The sequence below is a fragment of the Clavelina lepadiformis genome, chromosome 5 (genome assembly GCF_947623445.1).
Source record: "Clavelina lepadiformis chromosome 5, kaClaLepa1.1, whole genome shotgun sequence".
NCBI lineage: Eukaryota > Metazoa > Chordata > Ascidiacea > Aplousobranchia > Clavelinidae > Clavelina > Clavelina lepadiformis.
In genome coordinates, this window is record NC_135244.1 from 2962289 (window position 1) to 2975794 (window position 13506).

At 34.7% G+C, this 13506-nt stretch overlaps 1 long non-coding RNA gene across 1 annotated transcript; it reads right to left on the bottom strand.

Annotated features, from left to right (window-relative positions):
• Positions 1-1694: 1694 nt before the first annotated feature.
• On the bottom strand, positions 1695-12398 carry LOC143458824 (uncharacterized). The gene is made up of 2 exons (XR_013117705.1): positions 9749-12398; positions 1695-3706 (listed from the first exon to the last, which is right to left on the bottom strand). It is a non-coding gene; the product is annotated as an uncharacterized LOC143458824 (long non-coding RNA).
• Between the last annotated feature and the right edge of the window lie 1108 nt (positions 12399-13506).

The following is a 13506-nucleotide window of genomic DNA, read 5'->3' on the forward strand; positions in this document are numbered from 1 at the left end:
TGTCACAATATGTCATTTATTGTTAGATATAACAGGCAACAATCAACGTTTCGACAGACTTTGATATATATACAGTAGCAAATACAATACGAGTTGTTTATACATGAGTGAGTTTCTCACCATGGTTGTTCTGCTTTTCATTATTCACTCGATATTTACTATTTAGGCCTAATGCTTTAAGACGAAAATATCCGATAATGTTTGTTCTAGCCTATAACTAAAATGTGCACTAGCCTAGCAGCTAAGGGTATAGTAATAAATTATTCCATTCGTAATATTGATAAAAATCTTTCATCCATAGTTGAAATCTTCTATGCCATCTTCAATACTGATTCCATAGGTACATTTGAAACTAGGTAAATAAACCAATCCCAATAGGCGTAGGCCTACAGTAGCTTATATTGAATGAAAAAGATTTAATAACCTTAACTGGAACAAAAAAAGATTAAATAACACACCAGTTTGAAAAATTTAAATGTTGTTTTATTATCGATAGGGTATAGATATAAGGCATCATAGATAGAGTACAATAGGAAAAATGTTTTAGAAGTTTGGTTTTGTGACGATTACGTCACGAGTTGTTTTCGAAATGTTTGGAATTTAATTTGGGATCTTGTAATTCAGTGTTTACCAGATTTGAGTTCTCCTTAATGACGTCAGATAATTTCCTCGATTGAACTGGTGTGTCACATATATATACTGTTGTAATGTTTACGCTCTCCCTTTTTTACGTGATTGATTTCACTGGTTACTACAGCGCTATGTAACATTCAGTAAGCTTTGCCCAAAGGCAAAAGCCTTTGTGTTATAATAAATAAAAATGGGAACTTTATAATTTAGTAATTTGTATAGTCAGAATCAAGCAACTAACAGCATAGTCACGCAGATTTGAGAAATGAGAACTCATATCGTCGAAGCAGAAGTAAAACAAGTTATCAACCATCAATCGTCCTCGCTCATATTCAAACAATTACCGCCAGCATACGCGGTCTTTATGACAGATGTTCGTTGTGTAATACTTCACACAAGTAGTGCACAAGCGAATTAAAATTTGTCATAGTTTAAAACATAAAATTTTAGTGAAATTATTCCCCAAAGATACTAAGTTAGTAGCCTTGAGCAAGGAATGTTTCTTCAATACTTTAAATGCTCCATGCATGTTCTATACCAGACGTGGGCAAACTGCGGCTCGCGAGCCGCATGCGGCTCTCCGGCATGTTTTTTGTGGCTCTTCTAGTCGAATCGTAAAATTCCAAAATATTGTAAAGGCTACCAAGAGTACCGTTTATGAAAGTTTCTCTGTAGTTTTTCTTTATTTAGGCCAGGATTTCGTTTATGACGTAACACTAGACATCGATTCCGACATTGTTTTCAGGTATAGATTCTATACTCTATGGCAAAGGTTGTCAAAATGCACCTCACCAACATGTTTTTATGGGTCTTTTAGTTAAAAAGTAATATCCCAAAATGACTACTAATAGTATAATAACCAAATTGACAATCATTACTGATTTTGCGGCTCGCTGGTGTTTATATTTTTCCGCAAGTGACTCTTTCATTGAACAAATTTGCCCACCCCTGTTCTATACCAATATTTCTGTTCCATTTTTCATTCTATAACTTACCATACCATACTATGCCTTGTAAAACGGGTTTGTTTTACTCTTAAAATTTTAGTAACCAACATGCGCAAACCAGGCCAGTATTATTTATTTTTCGCCATTAACTGTGCGGAGTGACAGCTAGGATGCTAACCATTGTAGGTGGTAAAACCCAAAAGCTTAAAACATGTAACATAGCAATAATAGAATTGTGCTATAAGATAGTAGGTTATTAGCATGGGCACCAAGCCCATAGAATGGTTCCTAGTTTAACGAATTTAAAACAAAAAAAAACACAAGCAAAGAAACAACTACAGTATTGAAAGATGTAGAGGACCGGTTTCCTAACATTAAAAACACCGATATTAGCAGCCGAAATAAATATATGAAGTGATAGTTAAAATGACAATAAATATGTTAAGTGCACAACAAACAAATGGTTAAAAAAAACACACAAAAGGAACTTCATTTTAGGGACAGGAATCCCGTTTCTGTGGCCAAGAAAGGGCATAATATTGAGGATCACAAAGGCACTTTAAGATAAACAGTAAGAATCAATTAACAAGTATAATATTTTCATTAGGAAATCATGCCTAAAAAGTCCCTTTAACTATGGTATTTCTGGTGAATAGTGCATACACTCAGTAATATGCTAAGATAACCGAGGGCAGGACAACCAAACTTACTGAAGTGCGTTGCTAATAACGATCGGTAGGCATGCTAAAATAGGCCGACCTTGGTTTGATATAGAGGTTGTGATAATATTATGAATTAATATAATATAAAATTGTGTAAGACATAAAATTCTCGTCTATCGAATCAGCGAAGCATAACACTGCGTGACGTAATCGATTGCTTCGTGCTTACTGTGTGTGCATTTTGATTTATTCAGTCTCTTCTTGTTATTACGATCGACGCCGCAACATGTAGGTCTTTATGCTGTAGTTGCTGTACCAATGTTTTATCTTGATGTATTCGTTCAATGAAGCTTCAAATATAATCAGAATATACAGTTGTCATTGTTGTGTAACCATTGTAGTGAGGTGGGTAAACCTTACAGGTTAAGGTACCATATACCACTTTTCATTACAAGGTGATAACTTCACGTCTGCGTAACGGCGAGTCATTGTACTGATTTTGTCTCGTTAATATTTAAGACAATTTATTGAGAACATTACAACAAACAAAAGCTTATCTTTCACATGCATTGAAAATAAAGGCAATGTACAACAAAGCGTTTTTGGAGAAAGAAAATTAAGTTCTTAGCCTAAATCGGCGCGCAAAAAGCGGTTATTGATGCCCCACATCATTTCAATCCGATCCAAAACCGACCATGCAAATTGAACGCTTTGTCAGTTTGAACGCATTACGTCATTTTAAGTCGACTTTAGCGTCAAACCGTCTCATCCATGTAAATAGGCTTACTGAACTTGTCCATCATTGTTTCAAAACCATAACTATTACGGACTTTTCAAACCAACAAAATAATTTGCATGGCCTGTGTAGTCTTGGATAAAACCGTTTTACAACAACTAACCGAAACTGAACCTTTAAACCAGTTTGAACGGATGATTTTTGAAAACCGAACTGGCATGAGAACCCAATATATTAAATTTGACTGAACCCAGTCTGAACCATTTAAAACATAGAGAAAAAACTGGAACCGCAATTGAACGTTTCTCAATTGTAACCACTTTTTTCAGTACAATAATTTCATCCAAGAATTATAGAAAACGTATTTCCTTTGCTTAATTCAAAATGTAGAAAACCTATATTAAGAAATACCCACTCATGATGAAATTCTTTGAGATAACGAACAGCTACTGGGCAGTGTAGTTGAAGAAATTAAAGACATGATTAGCAAGATAATGTCATGCAAACTGTATATTAGCAAGCTTGCTGAACCCAAACCTGGAGCAAAATGAATATGTGTGTGCGCCCAATGCAAACCTAAACCGGAGTAGAACAAGTAAAATAAAATGTTGTAAAATCTGAACCAGAGTAAGCCGTTTCCAATGTGGTTCAACTCCCAGATTTTAACAACACTGCGATGAGAAATTCTTCGTCATTGCAAAACTCAGAGCACATTCCTTTTGTCAATATATCTAAACATTGCATTATTTAAAACATTTTTATAGATATCATCATTTTTGCTGGCAATACTAGCATGCAGTGTTGTAACCATACACATTTATTCACAACTCGAGTCATATTGACAGTAATGGCGGCAAATATTAGGTTGAAGTAACAAAAATGAATCTTTTTCTAAAAAATTGCACCTCTCTGCATATTAACCAAATTAATTTGTAGACAACCATGACATTACATTAATCAATTTAATACCACCCAGGATGCATTCCATGCGAGTTACTTTGGCGTAGCTTACAGTCAAGCAGCGTAATTTCAATTTGGCCTTGGCAACTGCAAATTCACTTTGCCATTTTTTTAGAGGTTGCAGTTGGCATAGCATGTATTTAGCATACTCAAACCAGCATTTTTTTATTGCTGCTTTTAAAGACCAAAACTGTCGCTTGAATTTGTCCAGTGGTTTCTCAAAATTTATACTTTTGCATCGACAATACGCAGTTAGTCTGAAAACAAACAGTTAATCTTCAAAAGTTGGAGTCTCTGAAAATTTCTTAGCGGTCGCCAAAGCCAAACCTAAAACACTGCTTGTAACACATACCAAACTAGCGTTCAGTCTACATATCACATCCTGGAATATAACGCATAGTGTGACCCCAGAAAAGCTTTTAATTTAGAGGCATTGACTTGACGCTAATTGAGTCAACAAACAATGACTTGGTTACAACACGGCTAACATACTTTGTAAAAACGATACAATTTGAACAAATACTTCAAAGTAGTATTCAACCGGTTATAAACAGTTTCTGTTTAGTGGATGTTGGCAGGTTTTATTTCAAAAATCAGAATACGTACTAGCAAACTGTTTGATAAATAAATCTTGACTGTTTACAATACCTGTACTACAGGTGTAAACCAGTATGTCAGCTAATCTAAAGCATTGCCTAAGAAGTTGGCCATTAAATTTAGGGTCAAAAATGTCCACTGGAAACAGACAATGAACAACCAATGTAGGTAAGCATGTTCTTTTCAGGTTAATATGGTATCATGATAGTTAAATTGCCTATTTTGATGATTTTTCAAACAAAATTTTGAAATACTCATTGTAATACTGACTAACTGGGTCGTTTTAGATACTGCACAATCCTGACTTCATCTACAACGAAACAATTTAAACAACTCAGTATGGAGAAAAGTTACTGTTCTACAAACATTATTGAACACATTGTCATCAATTGTATCCACAACTTACTGAAATTGTTTGTATATTTGGGCACTTTTTGCACACAATGCCAGCAAAAAAATATCAACTAATATCAAAAATTTTTAAGTGGATGTAGACAAACTTTATTTCGAAGTATTGACAAGCTATGTTTCAACTAAACCCAGAGTTTTGCAAGTTGCACACAAAACAAGGATTTTTTTATTCTAATGGTGGTGTCCAGGTGCGGACATATAAAATCTTTAAGCTAGGTGTTCACCTGGTCAGAAAAACCTCGAAAATTTTATAGACATATGCTAAAAAACAAGATTTTTTGCCCAAGTTTCTTAGTTTTTTCTTAGTTAAACCATATGTCACTGAAGAGTAACTGGTTTTGATAACAGCCAGTAAAAAACTTGCTATTCTTGACTTTTGAAAACTACACATACCAGTGCTATGTACATAAAATAGTTTGATCCATGTGCTTATAAATTGTCATCAACAAATACATAACCAATTTTATGTGTGATGCACAATTATGCGACATGACGAATACTGTTACATTACGAAAAGAGGACAGAAAACATCAAACAGTCACCACCCACTTGAATTATGGCTCTAGGGCAGGGTTATTCAACGGGGGCGATATTGTCTATCAAGAGGGCAATTGTGACAACTTGTGAAGTTGGGGGGCGATTTTATGTTTTAAGGGGGCAGAAGACGCGATTTCCATTGTCTTCCAAGTTGTGATGTTATAATTATGTATCTGCTAACTACCGCTCTATAATATCATAACGTCATACTTGCCATAAGTTCATTCTCACTTTACAACACAATTGTTATCCAATCGAAGAATAGTTGATTTACAACCTGTTCCGGAAACATGTTATCCACCTTGCACTTTTGAACTCATTGCACTAAGAATTGTCATCCTATTTTATAAACGTGTGCTCTACATTGCATTATAAACTCGCCGAATTCGGAATAACCCCAGCGTGATTGACAACTTAATTGGGAAATATGTATATCTGCACAATTGACCCCATAATAATCGCATTGTCATTCTCAAAATAGACACTGTTGTTTGACGCTTATTTTCTTTCATTAAAGATCAGCTTGTTAGAATTAACACCTAACCTGCATGTACCGTTGCATGCCATGATTTCAGAAGGAAAACGTGAGCGAGTATAAATGAATAGATAGATCGTAACAGCTCTAAGAACAGTCTCTTGTAATGTAATGTAATGATCTTGTAATGTGGAGAGATGCGCTTTGATGGCAATTAGGTTCTTAAACTCCTTTCTTATGAACAGTAATATTGTTGTAATTTCTCGTGTTTGTCTGAAGTAATAATGGAAAGCATTAAAAATGAAATTAATCAGATTTCCAGATTGATTAATCGGTTTCAAAATTGATGAGTGATTCAGTGGCATATTCAAGAATTTTTAAGGGGAGAAATAGGTCTGAAGTTGGCCTAAAGTTATCAACTACAAATCCACAGAACAAGCAGTAAATTCAGAAAAATAGGAAATGTTAACTTGATTGATTGTGAAATAAAGCAAATATACATTATCAACGCTACCTGACAGCACAGTATCGGCTGAACGTCGTCATAGCGATGGTTTTAACTATTTCGTTAGCGGTGCCCACCTATTCATTCAGGTTTATGAATTGTTGAGAATTATACTGAAACCAGAGCAGTAATTTGACTTAAATTTTAAGTTGATATTACATTTTATTGTCTGTGATTTCATTAAGAAAAGTAATGGCTACCAATAGCAAACAAAATAAGATTAAGTGCCGTTCATATCTTGTGGAATATATTGAGTTTGGATTTGTGCCATCTCCATCAAATACACTATTTTCCATGTGTCTCTTATGTATGAAAACTCTCGCAAATGAGGCAATGAAGCAGTCCAGGTTGCAAGATCACTTACGCAGAATTCATCCGGAGAAAGCAAACAAATCAATGGAGTTTTTTCAGGCTTTGAAAAAGGGTGAAGCTCGAAGTTCCATTAGAAATGTTTTTGCCCAAAAAACGTGCCAAAATGTCAAAGGTTTGTTTGCTTCCTACAAGGTATCTTGGTTAATTGCAAAAGAAGGCCTACCATTTACTGCGGGAGAAAGATTGGTAGTGCCTGCTGTTAAAGAAATAATTTCTATCGTTATGGACCGAGATCCTGCACCAATAGTTCAAGCTGTTCCACTGAGTAATACCACCGTAAAACGAAGAATTGATGAAATGAGCGGGAACACTGAAGAACAACTTTGCGAAGTGCTTCGAAAAACTTCTTTCGGCGTACAATTGGATGAAACAACAACATCAGACAATAATGCACTTCCTATGGCTTACGTCAGATATATAGCGCATGGAAAATTATAGAGGAGCTTTTAATGTGCAAGTATCTTGAGCTAAGGTCAAACAATATATCAAACTTTAAAAGCGTACTTGCAAGACAAATCTATCCCTGTAGAGGATATGTTAGCATGCGCTACCGATGGTGCTCCATCAAAGGTAGGCAGGTATCGCGGATTTTCATCTTTACTTCGGCAGAAAATCCCTTATTTTTTACTATTCATTGTGTGATACACCATCAACATTTGGTTGCAAAACATCTTAGTTTACCTCTACAAGAATCTTTAAATGTTGCTGTCTAAGCAATTAATACAATAAAAGCAAACTCTAAGAATAGTCGATTGTTTCGGCAGCTATGCAAAGAAAATGATGAAGAATTTGAGTGTCTCCTCCTTCATACGGAAGTTCATTGGTTGTCAAAGGGCAAATCTTTTGTTCGGTACAGCAAATTTCATGACAGTGTGGTGGAGTTTCTTGGAAAAGAGTCTGCTCTTGCTAAAGATGTAATTTCATGCCAGCAAAATACCAGTTATTTGGCAGATTTTTTAGAGAAAGTTAACAGTGCAACAAGTAAACTGCAAAGGAAAAATGTTACGTTGGTTAAATGTAAAACCATAATATGTGGCCTAATTAACAAACTGGAGCTTTATCAGCAGATTCTGACCAGAAGGAACTTCAGTTACTTTTTCCGACTGTCGAAGATGTCGGAAGATGTTACTAAAAACCACTTGCTCGTTTACGTTAAACACATGAAAGCTGTTTGACAAGACATGCTCGTTCGCTTTAAAGATCTTCTTGAGCTAGAAATTTTCCCATGGATTATAGAACCGTTCGCAACCAGCATGCCGAAAAAGCGAATGCGATCTGACCATACAACAACTTTTTTTAGACATGCGAAGTGATGAAGAAGCCTGTGTCATTTTTAACACACATGGATGGGCAGATTTTTGGGTCATGTGCAGTGGTCGTTTCCTGAACTGTGGGAGAAAGTCAAATTATTATTATTGGCTTTTCCTACGACATATATTGTCAAGCAAGGTTTTAGTGAAGTATTGCACATGCGTAATAAATATCGCAATCGTCTCGATATGAACAACACCGGGGGAAATGCAATACGACTTAAGCTTTCTAGCTTGCAACCAGTGTTTACTAGTCTTGCAATAAAATACCAGGCATTAGTCTTGCAAAAAATACACCAAGGGTCGCATTAGCTCGAACATGCTGTTATCTGAATAAAATGTGCTTGTTTCTGATTGTTCTTTCTTTTTTGTGATAACTTTAAAGCATATTGTATATCGCAAGAAGCAAATTCATTTGTAGAAAAATAATCATAGGGGCGATTTGCAATTAACCGGATTCGACTGATATGCTTTTGTTGGAAGTGTTTTCCCATCTCTGGTATTACGTCTGTACAGACAAACATAATGACCAAAAATAACCTTGGGACGACGCATGCGAAGAGTTTAAAGAGAATAGGGAGAGCAAAACTAGAAGAAGTGCAGAAAATCACGGACGATAAATACAATTGAGCTATAAGTGTTAGGTTAGCATAACCAACAAGTCTAGAATTTTTATAAAAAGCAAAAACTTGTAGCATGGCTGTTGTCGCAAATAACGTTGATTAGAAGTATATTTTATGTTATTTTGTGTTTTTACAACAATCCTTGACACGGGGAATTCCCAAACATATGAACCCATTAACTTTTCCGCCCTACATTTTGTAAACTTCTGCGCCTATGTATACATGTCATAGTGAATTTGTTCATCTGCTCTAGCATGTTTGCTTTAGAAGCTTCTTCCAGCACAAGACTCGCTTTTTTCCTAAATAATTTTTTCATTTCACCTCTGCTTCTGAATGCATCTTTTTTATAAGTATACCCAGCGTGATTTTTCATGAAAATACATACTTATTCTGAGCATAATAGCAAGCCGTGTTTATTCACACGTGCACCAATAAGTATTTCTATTTATACACATATTTGACTGCCCATTATTTTTTCTCAAGTTTTTTACATTGCAGCATTGCTTTATATGTTCTTGTATATGTATCCTTACTTTCTTCAAACATTGATAAAATTTGAGTGTTAGGTTACACATAACCTGAGCGTAAAAATTGTAGACAGTAAAGCAATTCGTATGCTATAATATAATGTATAAAACATGTATGCATCGTTAACAAACAATACCAATTGCTCAAACAACAAGATCTATAACAAAACAATTCTGTTTTAACTTTGCATATTATCTGCACACTCACAAAGTGTGAAGGCTTCCATTTAGAAAGCTAACAAACTCTAGCAGGAAGATTCTTAACTTTAAGAAAAATTAAAAACTTGTCTTATTATTTACTTGGACTTACTCAAAAAAAGTTTAATAAACTCTTTTGTAGTTGAAATTAGTTGTATTAGAATTAGACAAAGACTAGTTCAGTTAGAACAAGAAAATTAATTTTATTCAAATGCCTTAAACAAATGGCTCCATGAAGTGTAATTAATAATAAATTACCTATTTCAGCTTTTGTGAGCAAATTCACTTCAAATCTTATCTTCAAACTGTTAACTGTTGAAAAACTCATCTTCCAGCTCCGGTTATTATGTACCAATAAGAAGACATTTAACTAACTTGTACCTTTTATATATGTTTAATAAAAAAACTCTAAAAACACATCAAAGTTAATACCGACGACGATGACATGCAAACACTAAAACATAGTCAACAACAATTATGTAACTTGAAGATGGTTGTACTACATACAAAAACATGATCGATAACAATACAGCTTTTTACCACAATGATGGTTGTGCTAGATACAAAAACATGATCAACATTTTACAACACTGCTATGTACATTTTTTGCATACAACTAGATAGTATATGATTGCTTTCAAAAAGCATATGAAGCAAAATTCCTGATTATAACGAGGTAGATGTACCATCTGATTTGCATAATTAAAAACAGTGTTAACTACATTGGTGGATGCATTAAAATAATAGACCGAAGTTAAAAATCTTTTTTATCTTCAAGTTTGAGAAAAACACCATAACCTTCTCTGACACAAGCACCCCTTGTGGTGAAGACATACTTATGAAATGTTCCATCAGCACAGACAGCAATAACTGACTGTTTTGATCCAAAGGCACATACACAACAGCTATCTGAAGAGACAGCGAAATTGCAAAAGCTCCATAGTGAGCTTGTATATTGTTGAAAGGGAACAACAATACCAACAACAGCAAATGCAGAATGGTAATTTAAGATGACATCTTTAATTGCAAAGATGTGAACAGTGCCTGTATCACTTACTGCACATAAAAGCGAAGAGTCTTTGTTGAAATTTATGCAATGTATAAGTGCCTGCCCAGAGCCTCGTCGAAGCTCCACTATTTTTTGATGCTTCTCTGTATCAAATAGCCGAATTAGAGTCCCCTTTTTAGAAGCTGTGGCAATAATGGTTCCCTGGTCATTTATTGTCATACAAGCTAGACCAGTTTTATGAGCACGAATAGTGCTTGGACATCTTGATTTATTAATACCAACTTTTGGAAGATGAATGAGCTGCAAACTTCCAATTACCTGACCAAGCACAACCAGCAAATGCTTTGTTAAAGTAGGACAAAACTGACATAAACCAAGTGGATTTGCACTTGTATCAACTTGGAACAGAAGTTGGGAATTATTTGGAAATGTGTAAACGTACACTTTTGTTTTAAAGACCATAAAAATTTTGTCTTCGCTCATCTTAACATTAAGCACCTTTTCAGGAAACACATACTTCATTACAAACGATTTTGTCCGGTCATCCCAAATTTGGACGACATTGTTAGAAAACCTTGGATTATTTTCTCCAGAAATAATTGCCAGCAAATTTGTACAATTTAGCATAGCTGTCTTACCAATGCTGCCAATTCCATCTACGCAGCATTTTTGCAGTAAAGGTTCAGCACTAAATACTTTAAGACCATCATTTGTTGAGACAGAAAATAGCGATCTGTCTTGGTTAAAAGTAACATTTTGCACACTGCACGCCATGGCTGCAAAAAAAGACCTTTAACAGATTCAGTTCAGCTTGCTCTTGCACAATTAAATCGCAGCAACAAATTATCCTAAAAATATCGATTGAAAGACCCTAGCCTATGCTATAAAAATGATAATTGCGTTGTAAGTATAAGTATACAAAAATTATTGATTATTATATGTTAAAAGCTGCAATTAAAGTAAACAACAAAATCGAGCTGGCTAACTTCTAAATTAGAAATCTAATGCTGCTAAAAACTAAAAACACTAGTAACACACTATCAAATAATTCACCCATATCACAATAGGTGGCATAGCCATCAAATTTCTGTGGCATTATTAAAACTTTTTCAATTTGCAAAGCAAGCAATCTGGTACCAGTCATATTTTCTTGGAAAAAGAGGAAACGATCTCAGTGTGAACACACAAGCTGCCAGTTAAGAGTTTTGATCCTTTAACAAGTTCATGCATAATTGCTTTAAAACCTGCAATAGATCAGGTAAAATGCATAAAAACTTTGGTGTCCGCAGGTGATTACAAGCATATAAAATTGAAGTAATTGCGCTTTGGGATCTCAAGATGATACTACATTTGTGAGCACCCTTGTCTAAATGCACTGTGCAGACCGGACATACCATAAATCGTATGGCATGGTATGTACTAGTAAACGCTTAAAAACTACTGGAAATTAAAAAAGGAAGCGTTTTTAATATTTAGGTTCCAACATTTGAAGTCTAATACTACAGAAAACTTGCAAATCACACTGGAAATCGCAGTGCCATTACATGTCAAAACACGTGGTCGTTGCTGAATTATGGTGCAATAAATACATATTAGTGCGATACGACGTTGACTCAAAGTGGTAAAGCATCAACTAACGTTTAATGATAAAACCTGAAACAATTAGATGATTCGTTGGAAGATTATCATAGAAAACTAAGATGTCATCGCTGGTAACAGTTTTGGTCGTGGAACTTGGGCAATAAAACAATATCGAAAACAAAGCTACTATTAGTCAACTGTTATTAACTTAAAAACAATGCAAATGGTTTATCTATTTGCTGATATATTATACAAACTTCGACTTGCACGGTTTAACAAATGATCGTAAATGTTTAAACCAGATACAACTTGCAAGTATCCAAGACCTATAAAAATACAAAAGAACGAAATACGGCATGGAGCCGGTAAAAGTAAAGCAAACATAAACATCATATTGTAAATTTGTAGAACAAAGAAATCATAGTAAGTTATTTTAAATACAGTATTTTTGAAAGAGCACCATACTAAACATACCATAATATTCTTAATGAAGTATACACAAAGAAAGTTTTATTATAACAGCAGCATCCTTTTTAAAAAAACGTGGGGAAACTAACGCATTAAACAGGCCAGACATACAGCCAGCAGCCTCAATTTTGACCATATTTCCAACAATTTTTAGGACAATCTCTTTCTACAAAATTTAATCAAATCTTGGTCACATAAACAACATCAAACTAGCACAAGCGTGCAACTCATTGACTAAAGAAGGTACTTAAATTAATTTCATCAAAGTATTAAGGTCAATATAGTAGTCAAAAATAAGTGAATCAAAAATATTAAAATATGATCATCAATTGATGAATTAAGATCAAGTCTGTAATTAGTTATGTACTAAAAGCAAACAAAAACATCCTGATTTTAAGAACTTATTTAAGTTATTTTTATTTTATTCCTCCTGATCACGTTAATCTGCTCATGATGAAAACATATTTTCCTAAACCAGTAAAAATTTCTTAACATAGTCGCTGTAACGTTTCCGTCACGCTCTGGTGGTCGGGTCGTCAAGAGGCCGGTAAATTCAAGAAACATTAAATTTTGACCGAATTCGACGCCGACGTCAGAAAGTAGTAGCCTAGGCCTAATGTATAAGGTTTTGAATCGAACTGTCGATGCCAATCATGCCATAGCCATAGCAATAGCATGAAGCTAAATCTGTTATAAAATCGGTTTTGTTGTAAGAATACTAAAAGTAAACCCACGACAGAAAATATAACAGAATCTAGTGGGAAAGTGCCAAAACCAAATGACATCACAGTTTTTGCTCAGTAGTTGGGGTCGAGTATACAAATGCAGTTTTCGACGAGAACTTGTGTGTGCAAAGACACGACGTTTGGCGTGATTGCGTCCACTGGAGCCTTAATTCTTTATTTATTTATTATAAAATCGCAATCAATTTTTCTTTATTATAAATCGGCGTAAAGAT